Here is a 6997-nt window from a genome sequence, read left to right on the forward strand (position 1 = left end):
ACCAGAGAGAATTGTTCTCAGGTTTTGAGATGGAAAGAAATGGCACAAGCAGGAAAAGGATGCAAGTAGCTCACCCCCATGACCATAGGCGTGCGCAGCACATTTCATTAGGGTGTGCACCCAGGGAGCCCCGCCCCATCCACTGCCTCCCACTTCCTGCCCCTGGCTGCCCCCCTCAGAACCGCCAACACCCCCTGCTCCTTGTCCCCTGACTGCCCCCTCCTGAGACCCTCCCCACTGTAACTGCCTCCCTAGGACCCTACCCCTTACCTGTCCCCCTTACCTTATCCACACCCCTGCCCCCAGACAGACCCCAGGGACTCCCACGCCCCATCCAACCACTCCCCGCCCCTGACAGGACCCCCACAACTCCCGACCCATCCAATTCCCTCTGATCCCTGCTTGCTCCAACCCTGCTCCACCCCCCACCCCCAACAGGCACCCCCCAAACCCTCAACCCATTCAACTCTCCTGCTCTTTGTCCCCTGATCGCCCCTCCAGAGACCCCCCCCTCCCACTAATCACCCCCCCAACTATCCAACCCCCCTCCCCACCTCCTGGCAGCTCTGTCTAGTGGCTGCTCCCACCCACACACTCAAAGTGGCGGAGGAGGTTCCCTCTCCTTCGGTGGGAAGGTGGCCTAGTGGTTAAGGCACCGGACTCAGGCTCAGGTATTCTGGGTTTGAGTCTCTGCTCTGCCACAGACTCCCTGCTTAGCCTTGGGAAAGTCACTTCACCTCTTTGAGCCCTAGATCCCACCTGCCCAATGGGGCCAACACTGACCCTGCCTCCTGGGCTAAATCCATCCATGGCTGGGTGATGGGGGGAGGGGGCAATGGAGATACCAACATGGGGAGATTTGGGCTGAATTTCTCCACAGCCGGAGAGTGGGAGCCAGCTCCACAGGGGGGATGGGAGCAAGAGGGGCTCAGGCCCGCTCCACACAGAGGGAGGTCAGGGCTTCAGCCCTGCAACTTCTGCCCTAAGGTGGCTGGGGCTCCCGAGCCGGGGACTTCAGCCCCACATCTTCGGCCAGGGTCCGGGGTTCTCCTCCCCTGCCCCAGGGTGGCTCCTCCCCGCCCCCCGTGCAGCTCCTGCTGGGGTCTGGGCTCCACCCCCCGCCTCCCAACCCAGCGGGACTTCTCCTCCCCTGCCCCAGCCTGGCGTTTCTCCCCCCGCCCCCCCCCGCACTGCAGCTCCTGCAGGGGCCCGGGGCTTCTCCTCCCCACCCCAGCGTGGCTCCAGCCGGGGCTCAGGGCATTGGGGTGCCGGGGCTCCCCCCCTGCGCACGCCTGGGCCCGGGACACTCACACACACACTCTGCCCCGGGGCTCCCCTGGTGCCCAGAGACCGATCAACCCCCCGCCTGACCCCCCGCCCTTCCCCGCCTGCAGCTCCGGCCTCTCCCCTCCCGCCCCGCCAGCCGCACCCAGGGGAGCCCCGGGCCCCAGGCTCTGTCCCCACCTGGAGCCCAGCAGGGCCGGGGGCAGCTCCTGCTGCAGCTGAGAACAGCGGCTCCGCTCCGGCCCAGGCGGCTCCAGCGCTGCCGGCAGCACGTGGCCACCAGGGAGCAGCTGCTGAGCCCGGGCTACTGTGTCACAATGTGCCAGAGCCCCGCCCCCAGGAGCTGCCCCGCCCCCGGGGCTGTGCCAGAGCCCCGCCCCCAGGAGCGGCCCCGCCCCGGGCTGTGCCAGAGCCCCGCCCCCAGGAGCGGCCCCGCCCCCGGGCTGTGCCAGAGCCCCGCCCCCAGGAGCTGCCCCGCCCCCGGGCTGTGCAAGAGCCCCGCCCCCAGGAGCTGTCCCGCCCCCGGGCTGTGCCAGAGCCCCGCCCCCAGGAGCTGCCCCGCCCCTGGGCTGTGCCAGAGCCCCGCCCCCAGGAGCTGCCCCGCCCCCGGGCTGTGCCAGAGCCCCGCCCCCAGGAGCTGTCCCGCCCCCGGGCTGTGCCAGAGCCCCGCCCCCAGGAGCTGCCCCGCCCCTGGGCTGTGCCAGGGCCCCGCCCCTAGGAGCTGCCCCACCCCCAGGCTGTGCCAGAGCCCCGCCCCCAGGAGCTGCCCCGCCCCTGGGCTGTGCCAGAGCCCCACCCCCAGGAGCTGCCCCATGTTGGGTTTCTGGGATTTGTTCTCCTGCCTCCTACTTCCCAGCACCCACCACTCCCAGCTGCTCCCTTCCTGTGTCTGCAAACACCCCCCTGGGCGGGCTGCAGCGCTCGCTGGGGCTGGCTCCAGTGGCTGAAGTTGCCTCCATCTCTGCTCACCTGGGGGTGGGGAGGGACAAAGAGAGGAGATGGGCCCAGGGTGTGAAAGCAGAATTAGGGGGTGGGGAGAGAAAGACTGTTTGGAAAGGTGGGTTTTTGCGGGGGCGGGGGGAGATCCCAGGGCCGACGCTTCCATTAGGCGACCGCCTAGGGTGCTAGGATTCGGGGGGGGGGGTGGCATTTTGTGCGCTCCCCACGGGGCACCCGGGAGCTTCTGGTTCCGCTCCCGTTGCGCCACCAAAGATGGACCCTCCGCCAACATGCCATGTAAAACAGCAGCAGGCAATTGAGCAGCTCAATGACTGCCGCTGTCGCCTGCGGCATTTCGGCGGAGAGTCCTTCTTCGGCGGCGCGATGGGAGTGGAACTGGAAGCTCCTGTGTGCTCCATGGGTAGCGCACAAAATGCCGCCCCCCAAATTTTGCCTAGTCTGCACACTCATAGTCTGTGCAGCACTTGGGAGCCCTGATGTCTGTTTCCTGATCACAGGCACTGGGGATGGAGAGAGGGAAACCTCAGCACCTGAAGGGTTAATGCAGCCCTGTGTGCAGCCCCTGCTAGGGTGACCAGACAGCAAATGTGAACAATCGGGACAGGGAGTGGGGGTAATAGGAGCCTAAATAAGAAAAAGACCCAAAATCGGGACATCCGGTCACGCTAGTCCCTGCTGCGCTCAGGAGGGGTTGGCTTAGAGAGTTGTAGTAATAACAGCAGCAAAGAGTCCTGTGGCACCTTATAGACTAACAGACGTATTGGAGCAGGAGCGTTCGTGGGTGAATCCCCACTTCGTCAGATGCACCAATAGTCCCATATGGGCTAGTGGGCAGGATTCCTGGTTTTTCATCCACGGGGCCTGGGTTCAACTTCTGGTGTGGGAACTGTGCAGAGCTTTTGCCCAGAGTGGAGACAGGAAATGAAAGGAACAGGGAGGGATCCTGCCAGCAGGGGGGTTAGACAGTGTGGGGAGGGGATCCCAGAAGTGGGGGTGGGGAGCAGAGGTCTGGGGGGAGACCAGGGAAGGATCCCAGCAGTGTGGGAAGTTGAGAGCACAGGCCTGGCCTGGGGGGTGGGGAGAGTGAATGTGTCCCTCTAAACCCACCAACTGCAGACTAGGCAGGACTGGGAGAATTACGTATTTGTTGGTAAATGTCAATTTCTGTGTAAACACATGACCCAATGGCAAAATATTTCCATCGATAATAATCAAAATTGGCAGATGGGCAAAGTAAGAAACATGCTGCTTGAGAACTTACCCTGTTGTAGGAGCAGCAGTGATCTGTGTGCTCCGTATCACCTGTATGCCCAAAAGGTCTGTTAAACCCCCCCTCCCCCCGCTTGTCTCCTCTCCCTCTCTGAATGCCTGTGAAGTGGCTTTCCCCCTCCCCTCCTGCAATGCTGGTGGGATGAAGGGGCTGGTTGAAGAGCTGGAAGATCAGAAGAGCTCCTAGATAGACAAGGTGTCTGGGACTCTCATTAGGCAGCACTCGCACACCCAGAACATGGACACTGCATGGACACTGGCTGAGGTGGAGTGTGACCCACCAGATGCAGCCAAGTCATCTCCAGTCGCAGGCCATGAGGAGCAGGTCCTTAAAAGGGGAAGGGGCCCTGTGCTCAGGAGTCACTCACAAGCTTGTACCTCCAGTGAATGCCCTTCGCCCCGACCGCCTGGCCAGTGGTTCGCTGTGTTACATTCCATCGCGCCTCGGGAAGACTTACCTTCATCGCACCATCCATCGTGGCGCTGGGGGACACTTACCTTAAAGGATCCTGACATCTCAAGTGCCAGGCCTGTCCTGGGAGCATGAGTATGCGAGTGTGACACCCTCCCCTATCCCTTCTTTTGAGTTTAGCTGTCAGTATAATAAACATGCTGCTTTCTGCCAAACTCTGGGGCGTTATTAGTCCTCTCTAAGCTTATTAGCTGGCCCAATTTTGGGTAACAGAAGCAACATTTTTGGATCTGTCATTGTACCAAGGGGGAGATGGTTGTCTATAAAGGAGGGTGAAGACTAAATGCATCCGATGAGGATGGGATTCGAACCCATGCATGCAGAATACAATGGATTAGCAGCCCATCACCTTAACCACTCGGCCACCTCATCTGAGCTGTTAAGACAGGGACAGGAGGAGAAATCGAAGGCCGGCAGAGATAGGGACACAGGAGTTTTTAAATACTAAGCGTAAGCAAGGTCTGAATGAGCTCCCCCCTCACATCTAGTGAGGAGCTGGGGGAAGACTTCAGGAACAGGCCGTGTTTGCACAGACACCCCTACTCTGCCTAGCTATGCAGCATGATGGGGCCGCTTCCCCAAAATGACCAGTTTGGGATGGTGGTGGGTTACAAATCACTTTAAGATTGAGTGGAATGAAATGTTATTCTCCTCCCTGTACGAGTGAAGGGCAGCGGAACGTACCTAGGCCGTCCTGACGGAGGGGTGGGTGGGTGGGGGAGGAATCGCTTTCATTGGACTGCAGAGAAGTGATTGAGGACGTCACCCTAACCCAGTGGTCCCCAAACATTTCACACTGCGCCCTCGTGTCCATGGCTGTGGCCCCTCGGAAGCCGCGATCGAGAACCGGGGCTGGGAGTGGGGCCGTTGCTTGCTGGGGAGAGGGGTGCGGACAGGGGTAAGGGGGTCGAGGCCGGGCTGGGAGCCAGGGGCCCAGGCTGAGGGTGGGGTTGGGGAAGAGCTGGGACAGAGTGGGGCTGAGTGGGGCTCCCTCCCTGCCCTCCATGGGGGCTGGCTCAGGCCCTGAGGTGCCCCCATCAATCTTCCTCTGTGTCCCCCTAGGAGTCACGCCCCACATTTTGGGGACCACTGACCCCTACTCGCTAAGCAGGGGCTAGTGATGCCAAAGCCCAGGGAAAGGGAGAACAAGTGCGGGGGCCCCAGCACTGGAACCATGGCCCCCCCCACTTCTGTGTGTGGCTCCGCCCCCTTCCACACCTTCCCCCCACGCCCCCCCCCCCACTGTCACCTCTGTTCCACCCCTTCCCCCACTGGCCCCACCCTGTCACTCCTTTACCCCGGCCCCGCTGCGGCCCCCAGACCAGAGAAGCTCTGTGCCCCTGCTGCAGCCCACGGGCCGTAGCAGGGAGTTTGAGCTCCTCCAGCCCTGGGGCCACCGTGGGAGAGAGTTTCCCAGGGGGGCCCAATTTGGCCAGGGCCCCTAGTCATGGGCCCCACTGTCCCCTTGGCAACGCAAGGTTTGGGGAGGCTGAGCCCCCCCGAGCCTCCATTACGAGCCGCCCAGGCTACCTCTGCTCAGTGGGTGGCCAGTCTCCCTGTGTCTCTGCTGTTCGTGCTGGGGAGCCCGGCCGGCCTTAGGGGTGGGGCCCCCGTGCAAAGGTGCTCACTGCTCTCCCCTGCCCCAATGCTCCTCCATGGCCCCACAGAGGCTGGGGGGAGCGAGGAGCAACACTATGTGCTCCATGCGTCCTGGTCACTTTCCCCACCTGGGCTGGGCTGTGAGGGGAGCATCAGAAGCTGCTGCTCTCTCTGCCCTCCCCTGACGCAGCCCGGCTGAGGAAAGTGACCTGGATGCAGGGAGCTCGGATGATGTCCCTTCTCGCCCACCTCCCCCGTCCCCCAGCCCCAGGGAGGAGCGGGCAGCAATGCCAGCTGCTCCATGCACACAGGTCATTGTCCCCACATGGGCGCTGGGGTGTGTGTGCAGGGGTTAGGGGTGAAGGGGGTGCAGGAGAGGGGCAGTGGCTGGGGGCACAGGAGGGGGTGCAGGGGTTGGGGTGAAGGGGGTGCAGGAGAGGGGCAGTGGCTGGGGGCACAGGAGGGGGCGCAGGGGTTAGGGGTGAAGGGGTGCAGGAGAGGGGCAGTGGCTGATGGCACAGGAGGGGGCACAGGGGTTAGGGGTGAAGGGGGTGCAGGAGAGGGGCAGTGGCTGGTGGCACAGGAGGGGGCGCAGGGGTTAGGGGTGAAGGGGGGCGGGGAGGGGCAGTGGCTGGTGGCACAGGAGGGGGTGCAGGGGTTGGGGTGAAGGGGGTGCAGGAGAGGGGCAGTGGCTGGTGGCACAGGAGGGGGCGCACGGGTTGGGGTGAAGGGGGTGCAGGAGAGGGGCAGTGGCTGGTGGCACAGGACGGCCCTGAGGGGGGTGGGGGGAAGGGGTGCAGGAGAGGGACAGTGGCTGGTGGCACAGGAGGGGGCACAGGGGTTGGGGTGAAGGGGGTGCAGGAGAGGGGCAGTGGCTGGGGGCACAGGAGGGGGTGCAGGGGTTAGGGGTGAAGGGGGAGCAGGAGGGGGCAGTGGCTGGTGGCACAGGAGGGGAGTGCAGGGGTTAGGATGAAGGGGGTGCAGGAGAGAGGCAGTGGCTGGTGGCACAGGAGGGGGTGCAGGGGTTGGGGTGAAGGGGGTGCAGGAGAGGGGCAGTGGCTGGTGGCACAGGAGGGGGCGCACGGGTTGGGGTGAAGGGGGTGCAGGAGAGGGGCAGTGGCTGGTGGCACAGGAGGGGGCACAGGGGTTAGGGGTGAAGGGGTGCAGGAGAGGGACAGTGGCTGGTGGCACAGGAGGGGGCACAGGGGTTGGGGTGAAGGGGGTGCAGGAGAGGGGCAGTGGCTGGGGGCACAGGAGGGGGTGCAGGGGTTAGGGGTGAAGGGGGAGCAGGAGGGGGCAGTGGCTGGTGGCACAGGAGGGGAGTGCAGGGGTTAGGATGAAGGGGGTGCAGGAGAGGGGCAGTGGCTGGGGGCACAGGAGGGGGCGCAGGGGTTAGGGTGAAGGGGGGCAGGA

General features: G+C 63.8%; 1 non-coding gene across 1 annotated transcript; it reads right to left on the reverse strand.

Moving 5' to 3' along the window:
• Positions 1–4275: 4275 nt before the first annotated feature.
• TRNAS-GCU lies at positions 4276–4357 on the reverse strand. Its single transcript has one exon. It is a non-coding gene; the product is annotated as a tRNA-Ser (tRNA).
• Positions 4358–6997: the final 2640 nt, after the last annotated feature.

The sequence above is a fragment of the Mauremys mutica genome, unplaced genomic scaffold, assembly GCF_020497125.1.
Source record: "Mauremys mutica isolate MM-2020 ecotype Southern unplaced genomic scaffold, ASM2049712v1 Super-Scaffold_100141, whole genome shotgun sequence".
Classification (NCBI taxonomy): Eukaryota; Metazoa; Chordata; order Testudines; family Geoemydidae; genus Mauremys; species Mauremys mutica.